Source organism: Megalobrama amblycephala, linkage group LG6, assembly GCF_018812025.1.
Source record: "Megalobrama amblycephala isolate DHTTF-2021 linkage group LG6, ASM1881202v1, whole genome shotgun sequence".
Classification (NCBI taxonomy): Eukaryota; Metazoa; Chordata; class Actinopteri; order Cypriniformes; family Xenocyprididae; genus Megalobrama; species Megalobrama amblycephala.
In genome coordinates, this window is record NC_063049.1 from 33,225,142 (window position 1) to 33,241,619 (window position 16,478).

The window sequence follows — 16,478 nt, forward strand, 5'->3', positions numbered from 1 at the left end:
CATGACGTTTCCAATGGCGAGGGACTGGCTCATGAATATTAAGAACAGATCCTTGGCTCGAGCAGCATTTATGATTCACGAAATCGCCATTGATAATGTTGAATTTATGGCAAGCTTTCAAGGAGGATGTGAGGTAGTCGTTTTTACACCCCAAAGGTTAACCATAATGTACTGACAATACATTTTCGTTGTTGCTACTCTGAAAACTGTCTGCCACATACTGCTCGGTGTCCTCAGGTAACCTGTGGAGTTCAGGTTCAGACACAGAAACGTCTATTTATAGCTCTGGGAATTTATGGCAAAATATATTACAATACAGGTTGCATGACATGTTTTATTGCGCATTATTAATTAACTGCGTACACGTCTTGCATAGGAAACAGGTGGTTAGACAGAATCAAGCATAATAGTAGTACAGTAAGTTACTACAAGGATATCTATTTCTGCCACATGGCAGAAATTGTAAGGGTGGTATGTTTATGACAGTTTTGTGAAGTTACTGATTGTTTATAAATGATGCACACTGTTTAGGTAAACAAATGGAAGCCCGATTCTGCCTTTTAAGATCATATTTATTACATAAAATTAATAATTATGACACAAAAAAGTTTGAATAATGCCATAAACAGGTATAATTATGACATTAAATGTCTTTACTCTTGACCTTTTTATCAAATAATTTCAATCTTTATGTCATAATTGTCTTTTTATCTAATAATAATAAATAAAAAAATCCTTTGTGTCTATTTTTTGCCATAATTGTGACTTTTTGTCTCAATTTCTACTTATGGTCATAATTTTGACTTTTTAGGTCATAATTATGATGTTTTATATCATAATTATGATTTATAAAATCATGTTTTTTTGTGTGTGGTGGAAATGTGCTTCTATACAATTATTTTTAATTGTTTGATAATAAATTATGTCCATAAATCTAGTTTCAACTGAAGCTAGAGTAGTGAAGTTTGCATAAACCAGGCTATTCTAATTCGTTTATATGACATCTTCACCGTCAGACTGAATTTCTAGCTCCACATTTCACTGCTGCTATACTAGTGTTTCCCAACACTAGTTTTGGAGTAATCCCACCATACCACATTTTTGTGTTTCCCTTAACTTACAGACTCATTTCAGATGGATCTCTAGGAGCTGATGAGTTAATAATGGACACATTCAAAATGCATAATCTGTTGGTGTACTCCAGGACCATGATTGCGAGCCACTATGCTATATTATATGGGCTAGTATTATGGGCTAGTCCTGTCACTTCATCACAACACAGTTTGTCGTCATTGTACATTTTTCATTTTCCCCTTAGATGCTGAATCCAAACAACAACTAAGATAACTGAATGTTTCTACAACTATTCTCTGCAACTCACATGAATATTTAATGAGGTAAGTACTCAGGTTTTGATTGGTTGTCTGTTGCTAAACAACTCACTGTAATACTGTCATTCCTTTGGCACTGCAATTCAAGGTTAATCCCACCAAAGCCGTGCTAGCCCTGTTCTGGACCACAGCTTCCATAATTCCGGGTTAAAGGTGGAAAAAACTCACTGTTACTTCACCAAGGGCTAAAAGTCTTTTTAACCCAGGGTTTAAAAAGATCTTAAACCAGAATTAAGGATAGTGTGAAAAAACATCCAGTTATTTTGTACAGTTGTACAGTTTCAACTCAGTTATTTTTAAGAAACGCTGGCTTTATTATGTTGTTCATGAATATTTATTTTCCATTTTGGTCTTGGTTTGTATTATCAAGAAAAGTTCCTTCACACTGAACCATATATCTTCTTTAGTTTGACAAGCAAACATGAAATGTTTTAACAGTTTTTCCCAACTGTCTCTATGCTGTTTCTCTGTGTCTACTCAATATGTTTCAATCATGCAAATGTACTGGGGAAATAAATCATCTTTAGGCTAAATTCCAAATACCAGTTTATGGTCTAATTAATCACACAATGAACATAAAGGAAAACCTTTTTCATCATATTTGACAGTCAGTTACCAATAAAAAAATGAGAGAGCGCTTATCAGTTTTTTTTTTTTTTTTTCTTATTCTTAACTTAAAGGCAGGGTAGGTAAGAAATTTTGTTCCAAATTTGTTTAAACTTTCTATATATATACATGTAATAATAATAAAATGTAAGAACTCTGATAAAAAGAGTATAAAAATCGAGTGACCAGCAAGCAAAATTCACAGTACCGGCCTATGCAGTTAGTGAAGGCAAACCAGGCAAAAAAGGAAGACAGTAACAGTACAAGAAAAGGCAATGAACAAAAAGTCTTTGGATAAACAAAGAAATAAAACGCGAGTTAATATCGGCGTGGCTCTCCAGCGATGGCGAGAACTGAGGGAACTCAAGGGGCTGAAAAGTGACTCCTTGATGGCTTTATTTCTGCTGGACAGGTAAATCTTCCTTTTTGTATTTTGATCATACATATTTTTTTGTTTATTTTTTCATGAAGCATGTGTCATTAGCACACGTAGCTGCGTAATATAGCTAACATAACATTACTTAGCGAGCCGTAGTAGAGACGATAAATAATCTATAGGCCTAGCTCAAGATGATAGCTATAGTGTTGAATCGTGCATAATTTTGCTTTAGATAACTAAATACATGTTTAACAGATAGTAGGCCTAACGTTACTCCGCATCTAGGAACTTTTCTTAGAACTATATTTACCCTCTGTCTAACTCTTTTACCATGTTCACCTGTAAGTTTACCTGCACGTTTTTTTTCGCCTTTGTTTTGTTTTTATATTCTCTACCTATGTTTACTGATGTCTTTATCTTGTATCTGTGTGTGTCGTACACACTTTGTTGTATGTGTGTGTTATTATTTTGTGTCTGCAATGCAGTTGTGAGTTGATATTTGAGTGTATGTTACTCTGTTTATCTGTAGAACAACGTATATGTTATGAATCTTACACGAAATTCATCTTCATCACAGTGTAAATGATGGTAATGGAAAAACGTGTATCATGCAACCTGTTTTTAGCTTTGCCTTATAGATAACTAACTCGTTAGCGAATTAAATTATGTTTATCTTCATAATTATAAAGTTATTTTTATTACATGTGATTCTGACATGATGTCACTACATGCACTGTGCTCCTTCCTCTCCGCTCGTCTCAGGTAAATAATGCGTCTTCCAGCTCAGTGGTCGGAGTCGCACGTTCATGCGTTTTGGGGGCGTGGCTTTGGAAGGAGCCCAGAAGGGAGGGGGTGGAGTGAATGGAAATAATGAGCTGTCTTTAAAACAGTCGTGAGAGGTCTACAGACACTCGATTTTTATACTTTCTTTTTCAGAGTACTTACATTTTAAATATGTATTGATATATAAATAAAGTTTAAACAAATTTTGAAAAAAAAGTTTTTTATACATTTTTTACCTACCCTGCCTTTAAAGGATTAGTCCACTTTTAAATACAGTTTTCCTGATAAATTTACTCACACCCATGTCATCCAAGATGTTCATGTCTTTCTTTCGTCAGTCGAAAAGAAATGAAGGTTTTTGAGGAAAACATTCCAGGAGTACTCTCCTTACAGTGGATTTCAGTGGCTACCAACAGATTGAAGGTCAAAATTACAGTTTCAGTGCAGCTTCAAGGGCTTTAAACGATACCAGATGAGTAATAAGGGTCTTATCTAGCGAATCAATCGGTCATTTTCGAAAAAAATACAACTGTTTATGCTTTATAAACAAAATATCGCCTTGAACGTACTTTCCGCTTCCGCATTCTTCATAACGCTTACGCTGAATGTCCTACGCCTTCCCTATTCAAGTTACGGACAAAAACGAAACTGGCGTCGCGTTCGTTCCGTAAGTAGAATAGGGAAGGCGTAGAACATTCAGCGTAAGCGTTATGAAGAATGTGGAAGCGGAAAGTACGTTTAAGGCGATATTTTGTTTATAAAGCATAAACGGTTGTATTTTTTTCGAAAATGACCGATCGATTCGCTAGATAAGACCCTTATTACTCATCAGGTATCGTTAAAAGCCCTTGAAGCTGCACTGAAACTGTAATTTTGACCTTCAATCTGTTGGTAGCCATTGAAATCCACTGTAAGGAGAATAATCCTGGAATGTTTTCCTCAAAAACCTTCATTTCTTTTCGACTGACGAAAGAAAGACATGAACATCTTGGATGACGTGGGGGTGAGTAAATTTATCAGGAAAAGTGTATTTAAAAGTGGACTAATCCTTTAACTGTAACAGCTATTTTGTAACCCAAATCCATTAGAGGTGATTCAGACAGATTTCCAAAAGATGGCAGTATTGTTCTATAACTGACTTCTTATGGAGGGGATACTGTACAGTCATCAATTGAAAGAGAATGATGTAATTAAGATCAGAAGTCCTCCTCATTTTATTATTTTGACATTTATATTTTTATGCAACAAAATATATCCAGTATTTATGAAAGCAACACAAAAATAAAGAACAGATACAAACAGAATATATTTTTAAAAAACTTTAAAAAAAAAGAGTTTACACAAAGAAATGTTTTACAGGCCTTAATTTTAATTTTAATATCAGAGTAATTAGAGTGAAGCAGGGGTGTTTAGCCTTTCAAAAAAGTGTCCCCATCTTTTGAAACTGTTTTTATTTATACGATTATGTATATATGGATATAAATTCTCTTTACCTGCAGTACAGAGTTGTTAATCTGCATGAGCAATAAAGAGCTGCTTCATCACTGGCAAATGATAAAAGATAGAAGCTTATCCAGCACTCTTTTTTTTTCTTTCTTATAAAATATCCTGTTACTATTTTGGTGTGAACAAATGTTACAAATAGGTGCTCTGCCAACAGAAGAGGAGGTGCAACCTAAAAAAATCAAAATGCATATGAACTAAAAAAAAGGTACAACACTCACTCTTACAGCGAGCTAATTTTATTAATTAAACAAATCACTATTTTGGTGTGAGAAACCACTGCAAACAATTCACTATTAGTGAACTATTTGAATGAATCAAACTGAATTGAGAAAACTTATAGACCTTTTTGCCAAGCCTTTGGACCGATTAGATCAAAAGAGTGATTCATTCACATTCTGGCATCACTAGTTCTGATTCTAAGCATCTGATAGAAAACACACATGACGTGATTGCTGAAATATAATCAGGGGAAATGATTCTCAAGTCAATGGCAATCTCCATTGTCAGATAAGGATTTATCAGTAATAATTTACTGGGGCTCATGCCTCTTAAAAAGGATGTAGCGACATCCCTGAACTAAAGGTGTAGTTTCACTGACAGCAGGTATATGAATAAGAGGAGAAAAAGCAATGCTTAAGCGATTTCTAGAACAGATTTACCATTTTAAGAGATTGGAGAGCCAAGAAATGGATTTCATATGCAGGACTGAATGGCAATGCTAAGCAGGATTTACCCCCAAGCTCAGGATCGAAAAACAGTATGGGAGGAAATACAGAGATGGAAAGAGAATAAGAAAGAGGGATGGCTGCCAAGAGTTTAAACTCTTTCTGTGTCGCTCTAGTCAAGTCAAGTCAAGTCACCTTTATTTACAAAGCGCTTGATACAATACAGATCATTTCAAAGCCTCTTTGCAGGGATAAACAGGAAAATAACGATTCACCGATGCAAACAGAGTTCAATTCTGCTGTAATGCAGCTCTAAAAAGAAAATAGTGTCATTACTCAGATAAGGCCAGTTCAGTGTAGATTCAGTTCCGTTCAATAACTGTGTAAAGATCATTAAATATGAAATGAGTTCAATTCAGCTATAAAGCAACTCTGTAAGAAACTCTAATAAGGTCATTGAAGGTGATGCTGACCCAAACACATATATGCACATACTCATGCTTTTGTGGGGCTTGCAAGAAATCAGACCCACTTTTGAGCCTTCGTTTTTTCAGGAGAGAAAAATCATACTGCTTTAGATGGTACCCTTTACAGAATAACATTTAAATGTAGACTGAGACTAATAGGAAAATAATTTATCTTGTAAAGCAAGCGAATGCAGATAAGATAATCAATCTGAGCAGAGATGACCATGGAGACAATTTAGAGATGCTGCTTTATTGTGAGTCTAGCTCTGCAGGACATACACTCACATATATTGTTATTTACCATTAGGGTGAATTAAAGTAATTAATCGTCATGTGGACTGAAAGGCTTGGCTATGGGGTGCTTCTTTTGTATGTCTATCAGATAATAATGATCTTGGTATTGAGTTTAGTTAATGGAGTGTGTGTGCTGAGTTATTCGACTGTGAAAGGGCTCCATTAGCTCGAAGATTGCTCCGTTATTTATTTGCTAAAATTGTTTTGATGAATCACAGTTTCGTTCTTTTATTCTTTTGTCCCGTTTCCCTCGCTCATTATTGACTTCAGGTGTGTCTTTACGGATCAGTTCACGATTTTCTTAGAGGTTTTAGAATGTCATTACTTCCTCTGTAGAGACTTCTTGCTCTTGGACTTCAGGCTGTAAATGGCATGCGAGTTGATAAAACTTTTCGAATTTTGTAATCAATTGTTTTACACTTTTTAAATGCATCATCATAAAACCTTAGATTCACAATCCCATTTATTGGACAATCAGTGTCTACTTTAAAGAACAAACATCCAAATGCTTATTAGTGCTCATGGTGCAGCGTGATTACAGTACATTATGGATCCAGGTGTCTTTGTTTCCTGCAAACTGCTTATCGACGATGGCTGTTGCCTATAATGAAATGAAAATAGGAGCGCTGTCGGTAGACCGTTGATCTGTCCTAAACTCGCAGCTGTGGGTGGTGATCATTCCCATTATGGCACAGATCGTGACCCTCTCTTATGAATAGAAGCTGGAGTTTTGGGTGAATGGAGGACTTTAACTTTATTAACCTTCGTGTTGATTGAGCAAATTGTGCAGAAATTCCATCAGGTGAGAGTGTATGTCTTCTTTTCGTGATTTATCATTAAATGTAATGACATCTGAAAAGATATAGGTTTCATAAACTCTTTATGAAACAACACACATGCACAATTTGAAAGTACAGATTATTATTTGCAATTATTAGTTGTTAATTATTAATTATTTTTGTTATTTTATTATTTTTATTGTTGGTATTTCATTTGTTGTGATTTTTTATTATTTATATTTTTTATTAATTTATTATTTACAAGTGTAAAATCATAAACCAGCATAACACAAGAAACATTTATCCACACACACAAGCATAACACATAAAGCAGAGCTTTTAAAAGTATGAATGGTACAAAATGGGGAAAGACATGACAAATAGATTCTTTTACCCAAAAAATAAATTTCTCTCATTAATTATTCACCCTCACGTCTTTCTAAACCCGTAAGATCTTTGTTCATCTTTGGAACACAAATTAATTTATTTTTAATGAAATCCGAGAGGTTTTTTTGCCCCCCATAGAAAGCAATGTAAATACCACATTCAAGGTCCAGAAAGGTATAAAGACATCATTAAAATAGTCAGTTCTCCTACGCTGTTTAAGTTGCAGCACCGCAGGTTCTACATCAGAATGCCGGCTCAGTATTGGCCGACGCTGTAACACATGAGCAGCACGATGTATGCGTGTGATGCTAACGCAGGAGCCGGCCAATGCTGAGCTGGCATTCTGACGTAGAACCTGGAAGCGCTGAAAGCAAGGGCGTAGATTTGGTTTCAACATTGTGGGGTTGAATGTTGGTATGCTGCCTGTGATTATTTTTTTAATTAAAAATAATCATTGTTTTATGTGTAGCATTATTGGATAATTTATTTATTCTTTATCTATCTATCTATCTATCTATCTATACTTCCTAACTTTATAAAATTTATGTATAATCATTCATCAAATTCTAACATAACTGAGTGATTCTAAAAAGAAAGAAATTATGTTAAATATTGAAACCGCCAGTAGGCGGCAGCGATTCGCTTTTTTATTGAGTAAATCACTTAAATCGTTCATAAGTCCCATTAATTTAGGAAGAAAACAAACACCGATGTGAATAGTTTTGTCATTGATAATTACAGACATAACTGAAAAATGAACCAACAAAACAGATGGCTGTTTTGGTAACTGGTTACAGTTACACTGATAGTTATGGCTAAATTGCAATGGATTAGCTAGCTAAAATATATATGGAGTGTTAGGCTACTTAGCTATTAGCCTACACAATATTCTCATACCTACTTCTCAGTACATGCTTTATTCTTTTTAATGTCCCTCTTTGACCAGCAGTTTAATATAGTTGGCTGGGCAGCGGTTCTCTTCATTTTTGGTGCTCCCCCATTCAAACAGTGGAGCTCCACTCGGGTTGTTTTGGTGAAAGTGCGACGCGCATTGGTTGGGCGTTACCAATCGGTTCAATGGAGGGGGAGTATTTTTTTTGTCTAAGTTATTATGACAAACTCATTTTATTAGAAACAAAATAAATGAATTCTACATATTTTTCATTTGATCTACTGTGATTTTCATGTTGAAATATTGAGGGGGTTGTAACTGTTGGATTTGAATATTCCCCCATCCCCCCACAAACTATGCCCCTGGCTGAACGTAAACAGCGTAGGAGAATGACAGAGGAGAGACAAATTTGTTGAAAAAAGTTGTTATTTTTGTTTTGTTTTTGCGCACAAAAAGTATTCTCCCGCACTTCATAACATTAAGGTTGAACCGCTGTAGTCACATTGACTATTTTAACGATGCCTTTACTATCTTTCTGGACCTTGAATATGGTAATTTCGTTGCTTTCTATGGGGGGGAAAAACCTTGGATTTCATCAAAAAATATGTGTCTTAATTTGTGTTCTGAAGATGAACGAAGGTCTTGCGGGTGTGGAACGACATGAGGGTGAGTAATTAATGACAGAAATGTAATTTTTTGGGTGAACTAACCCTTTAAATGAAAGATACAGTAAAAGAGCTAAGCGCACAGAGGCAAATGCAGTGAGGGGGTGTGTGGGGGCCCTTGCCAGGGTTTGCCCTCTTGTCACTCTCTCAGCGTCTAATGGGAGTGATTGATTTTTCCGCCTGCTCTTATCGAGGGGAGCAGCCAGCATCAATAACAACGTGGAATTAGACACATAGCATCTCCCAGCTGAAAAGAGAGGAACCGGGGGATCGGGTACAGCAGAACTGACTTGGAAGGGTAGACGGAGGGTGTCTGTTTATGTGCCCTTGTGCTGAGCCTAAGTGTGTGATTAGATAAAAGATTTCTTATTTGACTTTAAAGGTGCGGGCGAGCCCGATGTCGTCCTTTATGCTGCCAAATTCCTCCCTTCTTTATCTTAAACTCATCATCATTCTAAAGCATAACAGCAGAGCCAGGAAAAGAGCTGAGGGAAAATCTTTAAGAGTACAGCCATGAACTTGAGTGCGGCGTATTCATATCTGTGTAATAATAATCTGTGATTGGTGTAGGCTCTGTTCTCAGCACAAGAGGCGGTGAGAAAAGCGGAAATTACCATGTTTCAGAAACGTGGCCGAACGTGTGGAAAAGGAGCGCAGTAATTGAATACTTTCACCAGACAGATTTCCCATTTTCCAATTTCCTGCCAGGCACGTTAGTAATTTTGCCATCTCATCTGTTATTCTGTTATTCCAGTGAGCCTTGGATCCAGAGGCTTAATGCAATTCTTGGGAGGTAATTGGAAGGTACAGGTGCAGGGGGTTCATTTGCATTCACGGTTTCTGCATTTTACGGCAGTGCAACCACTTCAACATACGGCATAAGAGTAGAGCACATTCCCATATGTACAGTATGTGCAATGCAACACATCACTGAGAATTCAGCGAGAAACTTCTTGACACAGGATCACATCACAATTAATGTTTATTGTTATTGCTCTGCTCTGCTCTCTCTCTCTCTCTCTCACACACACACACACACACAAATATAAACGTAGTTCCACTATCCAGTCAAACACTTACTGTCGCTGAATCTGACCATGTTGAATTTTCTTTTTCCATTGTGGTTCGGAATCAGGATTAGAATGTACAAACACCAAAATACAATACATCAGTGATGACTTGTTTATTGGTAAACAAACATTGGAGTGAGATTTTCAGGCATTTCTCCTGTTCACTTTATCTGTTAGTTTAATATATTGACTTGTAACTTCAACCAAATATTAGCTAGAGTTAGTTACCTATCCATACCTGATTTAACTAACAAGTGACCAATTTTGAGTTGCAACATCTCTAAAGCTGTTCTACCAGCACTGTAAAAAATGATTTTTAAAGTTGTAAATAAAATGGATTATTGGAATATGTTTTACAAGAAAAAAAATTGTCTTTCTACTTCAAAATCTTTTTTTTTTTTTTATTATTATTTTTGAAATTTACTTGAAATTTCTAAATGAAACATGTGTACAGTTAATGGTTAAAGAACCATTTTCTAATGAAAATGCTATGTATCATTACTTAAAGGGATAGTTCACCCAAAAATGAAAATTCTGTCATCATTTACTCCCCCTCAAGTTGTTCGAAAACTGTATAAACTTCTTTGTTCTGCTGTTCAATATTTGTTTGTAACCAAGCAGAGCATTTTCTTGCTACTATTGCAGTCAATGGGGGGTGAGATTTGTTCGATTATAAACATTCTTCCAAATATCTTCCTTTGCGTTCAGCAAGTTTTTTTTTTTTTTTTTTTTGCTGTTTAGACTTTCATCTGAATATGCAAAAAATCAGATTTTTGCTGTAAGTCTGAGCATAGCCTTGGATGGCTACTTACAAAAGACGTATGTGCATGCATATTAAACCAGGATTGAAAGAAGTATAAGTATCGTTCACCGTTAGTCGATGATACAAATATCTACAGCTTTGCAAAGATATGTGCCCTAACATGAAAGACATTTGCTTGAAACTTTTCCTGTTAAACGAAAAATACTACAGTATATTAGAGCCCTTTCTGTAAGCCTTTGGATAGACTCAGTGAAAAGTTTGCAAACTGTTATCATTCCTCTTCACAAATTTGCAGGGCTGGTAACCCTGAAAACTCTTTATGGTTTCCTACAAAGCAGTGTACATTCCATCTTTTTTCTCACTTATGGCACTGTAAATGAATGATGTTGATAATATATTTGATAAATAGGCAGGAGAGTAGAAAATACTCAGTCCTCCACCGCTCTGCTCACTGACCTTGCTTGTCTTCCTTCATTGTTAATTTTTATTTGTGGATCTTTTGTTCTATGCAAAGGCCATTTTATCACAACCTGGGCCATTAGATAAAGGAGGACACTGAATCCAACCTCCACATCCTTCCAAAACAAAAGACTGTCTGCCCAAGGCCCAATCAGAGCACTTAAATCAGCAAAGCATTTCTTTTTGCTTGTAAGTCTCAAAGCCACATACACATGCACACACTTGTCAGCCTCCCTTTCTCTCCGACTGTCCTCCATGCAGGCAAATGCACGGCCATTGATCGGGCTAAACCTTGGGCCGTATGTTCAGTATCCACTTATTGATCATGAGGTTCATATCTTTGGTCTGATAGGGCTCTTGAATGAATGAAATACATATACTTCTGTTCAGCCTCAGTATTAACCACCCAATTCTTCTACAGAATGAACGGATGTCCGTATTATTCTAGCGTAGAGAGCTGAAGAGTTAAAAACTGTACTTAAAAACTTTTGTCAAGTGGCTAACATATAAAAATCAGAAAGAGCTTTATTTTGTAGAATCTGTATACAGCATTTTCTCTAACATACAATATATTTTACAACTAACTGCATACCATTTAGCAACAAAAGTCATCCAGCTTTTATTAAAGATATTCTAATATCAATCTAGCTTACTGCAGTTTGCAACAAGTGTCTCATAGCAGCCACTGAGCGAACCAAGTAAAACAGTGCTGCGTTACCCCACAATTTGAATTTGTTGAATAAAATGACCTGTATTTCATTAGAATGAGATCAAATAATGTGAATTTAATGCCTCATTTCCACCAAGCAGTACAGGACAGTTCAGTACGATTCGGGTCGGTAAACTCTGATCTGGCTTGCATTTCCAGTGCTAACAGTACCCTTACATGATAGGCGTGGTCTATCCGGGAAAGTAGCAATCGATGTCGTTCTCACGTGAAGAAGAAAGTAACACAGTAAACAACAATGGAGGACATACAGCAGATTTTGTTCTTGCTTCTCAGTATGTGGCTGTTTGTCACAAGAAGAAACGGTATTGTGTTTCAACTTTATTAAAAAATGGCTGTCAACCAATCAACGTTCTGTAGTGAGTCTAGCTCCGCCCTTTAGTACCGGACTACTGTGCTAGGTACCCCAATGGAAGGGTCCCAAAAAAGTGGTACGGTACAGTTCGGAATTAGGGTAGCATTCATAACTTCTGACAGTGGAAATGGCAAAAATTGCCTACCGCACTGAACTGTACTGTACCGGTTGGTGGAAATGAGACATAAGTGATCCAACATAACTGTAACAAAGTTCAGGGAAGAAAGAGGCGGGAACCGACAAATGTTAAACGTAACTTTAACTTTAATAGGCACAAAAAACATAACAAATGAAGAGGCAACGACCGATAACAGCATATAAGCCTAATGAAAACAGCAACGTAATATGTCCCAAGCCTAGTCCTCTCTTGCCCTTCACTGCCGTCATTCTTTCTTATATCCTTTCAGAGCTCCTCCCGCCGTGCTTAATCAAGGAACCTGCCCAGCTCATCAAGGAACATGAATCCCGTTGGATTGGCTGTGGAGGTAAAGACGACAACTCCCATGATTCCGTGCAATCTTGTTATTATTTAAAATAAGTGACCTCTAGTGGTGAAACTTACATACTGTGCCTTTAAGTGATATTTTAAAAGGCACAAATAGTGTTTGAGACCACTAGTGAAAATTCTTCATTTTGCAGTTTTCTATTTTTCATTACAAATGATATTGATTTGAGTAAAAAAGTTGAATTGAAATGTGAATTACAGAATATAGTATGCTGCCCTTTAGCTTTAATGAAAGCATCACTGAAGCAGCATGAACTCCACAGGACTTTTACATTAATTGTTACTTCAAATAAATGCTGTTCTTTTGACATTTCTATTCATCAAATAATCCTGAGAAAAAATATATCACAGTTTCTACAAAAATAGCACAGACAACCCAAATGTTTTCAACAATGATAAGAGAGAAATGTTTCTTGAGCATCAAATCAGCGTATCTGAAGAATCGTGTGACACTGAAAACTGGAGTAATGATGCTGAAAATTCAGCTTTGCCATCACAGGAATAAATTACATTTTAATATATATTGTAATAGATACAGTTATTTTAAATTGTAATAATATTTCCATAATATTACTGTATTTTTCTATTAAAAAAAAAAAAAAAAAAAAATGCAGCCTTGGTGAGCAAAACATTAAAAAATAAAAACTTTTGAACAGTAGAGTACATATATTCAATATTTGATGTAAAATACATATATATATATATATATATATATATATATATATATATATATATATGTTTTTACTTTACATCATGACATTTGTTAAAAAAACTACTTTTGTTAATTTTGTTTTGAAAGTTTTTTCAACAAGTTTCAAGTGCACCATAAAGGTTGTGTTTGTATTCTTTAATTGGTCTCTTTCAACCTGAATATAAATTAAAGATCAACATGCCCAACATTTTGTTCAATTTGTTTATATTCTCATTCACTTGTTTGTTTGCTTGTTTTTGCAGTGTCATGATGACCTTATGAGAATTGTTCAGTAATACCCACACAATGAGTAAGCTGCACCCATGAGCTGATTGGCCGAGAGCAAGCATGAAGACCTTCAGATGCAGGCATCCAGATATGGCCTAGTAAACATACAAGGTGCAAAGTAAGTAATCATTTCTGAACAAATCTGGGACCCTATGTGTGTTGTCGTGACCCTTCTCGTTCCAAAAATCCAAGATACCCCACTGTTAAGAGCCCCTGGAAGGCAACTGTCGTGGAACACACACCCCTCCACTTTCCCTTAAGTGCACACACACACACACACATATCTCACCCACCCACCCATCCATACACCCAGACAAAGACCATCTTTGTTCACCCCGCTGTGCTCCATGTCTTTTGAGATGGGCTGAAACTGCTCGTTAAAATCTGTGACATCTATTGGGGAGATCGACCCCCTATTGCTCACGGTTTACAACTCTCCCCCACCTCGTCCAACGCCCCCCCAACCCTGGCAGAAAAGAGGAGCACAGCCCTTCCACATAAGAAAAGCAGCCAAGAATTCCAACGACAGCCGATGACTTCTTGAATGAGAGAGCTTTATTAGCAGTCAGATTCGGAACAGACCTCCCTCGTGCAAGTTGACAGTCCCAGCAGCCTCAGTGTCAGCACTGGGGACGCTCTCATCGCTGAAGTCCATCAGAGCAGAGACTGAGAACACCAGCTCAGCTCCATTCCCAGGCTGCTCCGTTCATTCAATCAATACATTAATCTCCCAGTTAAACTCCAAATGAATACGTCAACAGAGGGTGACAATTAATGCAGCACCTCGTTAGGTATCGGGCCACACTGTTATCGGGATCAACGAGGAAGGCTGTTAAACCAGCATCTTTTCACAGCTTCCAAATCAATTAACTCCACAATCAACTTCTAATGAGAAAAACAAAGATTTTTTTACATTGATTTCATCCCCTCAAACGAGTTGACATGAGACCGCGATACATTTTGTGAGAGAGCCAGTCTTGTGTCTACAAAATGCATTTAATTACAATTTCTAAAGCCATGAAATGGTGTCCCTTTTATAATCTCACAGCAGATATTATAATTGGACACAAAGCAAGCTTGACACAAAGTGGTTGACAAACTTTGAAATTTTAAAGAGATAGACCACCCCAAAATGAAATTCTGTCATCTTTTACTCATTTTTTTTACATTGAAAGTCCAAGTTAGTTTTGGACCCCAGTGACTTCTTTCATTGTGTGGACAAAAACTGTTCTTTAAAATATCTTCTTTTGTGTTCCACAGAAGAAAGAAAGTCATACAGGTTTGGAACGACATGAGGGGAGGTAAATAATGACAGAATTTTCATTTTGGAGTGAACTATTCCTCTAAGCACGTATGCGTGTTTGTGACTTAGCGGATATCATTAACAGACAGAAGGTGATGAAGAAGATGTGACACTACAAAAGAAAGTGTATCTTATGTTCCCTCTCCCAAATTCGTTCAAACGTTGGCATAACATTATACTTCCCAGGGGCGACAAGTGCTGCAAACCCTGAACAAATGGTTCAAACCAATAGAAAAGGAAGCTTGTGTCTGTAGCAGAAAGGACAATCGCCACGGGGGGAGAGGTGAGACGTGCGTCGACATCACTAGGACATTCATGTCCGTACCTGGATAAACCGCATCCATCCTGCTGGCTCCGCTCTCCATAAACCTCTGAGGTCACCTGATCCGTGATGAAAGTGTGCTTGAGAACTCTGATGAGCACGAGGAAGGAAAGCACTTCTAGGCTGGTGTGATGGACAGCTAGTGATTAGGAGGAGCAAGAGGTTAAGTTACAAACCGCCCACACCCCACAGATACTGCAAGAATTACACACACTCTCATTTACAAGGCAAAACCGTACCCCCCCGTGTCACACGTGCTGATGGACACAAACTTGTTTAGATGGAGTCATGTACACAGAGAGGAAAGTCTTGCTTTCATATTACATACCTTGAGACTTCAGTTCCTCGAGAAATGCATTTTTAGCGATTATGTGTAAACTGTGTAAACATGAGCTCTGAGATTAAGTGAGGATAAATGTGTCTGTAGAAGCTACAAGTCAATGTGATTTTCACTTTTTAAAAAAAAAATATTTTCTGAACTTCATGTAAAGAATTACACAATCCATGATTCTGAACTTTTATCAACCACTAAGAGAAGTCACTGTTTTGTGGCAAAAGTACAGTGAACAGCATGGTTTCACACATAAAGCACTGAAAATGATGTAATCATATAAGTTATACACTACTATTCAAAAGTTTTAAAGTCAGATTTTTTTTTTAAGAAATTAAAGGTGCCCTAGATTATGTTTTTAAAAGATGTAATATAAGTCTAAGGTGTCCCCTGAATGTGTCTGTGAAGTTTCAGCTCAAAATACCCCATAGATTTTTTTTTTATTAATTTTTTTAACTGCCTATTTTGGGGCATCATTATAAACGCGCCGATTTTATGCTGCGGCCCCTTTAAATCCTGTGCTCTCCGCCCACAGAGCTCGCGCTTGCCTTTAACAGTGCCTTAACAAAGTTTACACAGCTAATATAACCCTCAAAATGGATCTTTACAAAGTGTTCGTCATGCATGCGGCATGCATGCGTCGGATTATGTGAGTATTGTATACTGTTATATTGTTTACTTCTGATTTTGAATGAGTTTGATAGTGCTCCGTGGCTAACGGGTAATGCTACACTGTTGGAGAGATTTATAAAGAATGAAGATGTGTTTATGCATTATACAGACTGCAAGTGTTTAAAATTGAAAATAGCGACGGCTCTCTTGTCCCCGTGAATACAGTAATAACCGATGG

General features: G+C 36.7%; 1 protein-coding gene and 1 long non-coding RNA gene across 13 annotated transcripts in view; one reads left to right on the forward strand and one right to left on the reverse strand.

Moving 5' to 3' along the window:
• The first annotated feature begins 20 nt into the window (after positions 1–20).
• On the forward strand, positions 21–13,779 carry LOC125270515. Its single transcript, XR_007185382.1, has 4 exons — positions 21–133; positions 1,319–1,397; positions 12,596–12,673; positions 13,648–13,779. It is a non-coding gene; the product is annotated as an uncharacterized LOC125270515 (long non-coding RNA).
• The window catches only part of sox1a (SRY-box transcription factor 1a), a 118,306-nt gene continuing 114,262 nt past the window's right edge, over positions 12,435–16,478 (reverse strand). For all 12 annotated transcript variants that reach the window (XR_007185363.1, XR_007185361.1, XR_007185366.1 and 9 more), the window contains 3 exons: positions 15,301–15,436; positions 13,688–13,767; positions 12,435–12,665 (listed from right to left, as the gene is read on the reverse strand). The gene's annotated coding sequence lies outside the window, so the exon portion shown is untranslated. The remainder of the gene's footprint in view (positions 12,666–13,687; positions 13,768–15,300; positions 15,437–16,478) is intronic.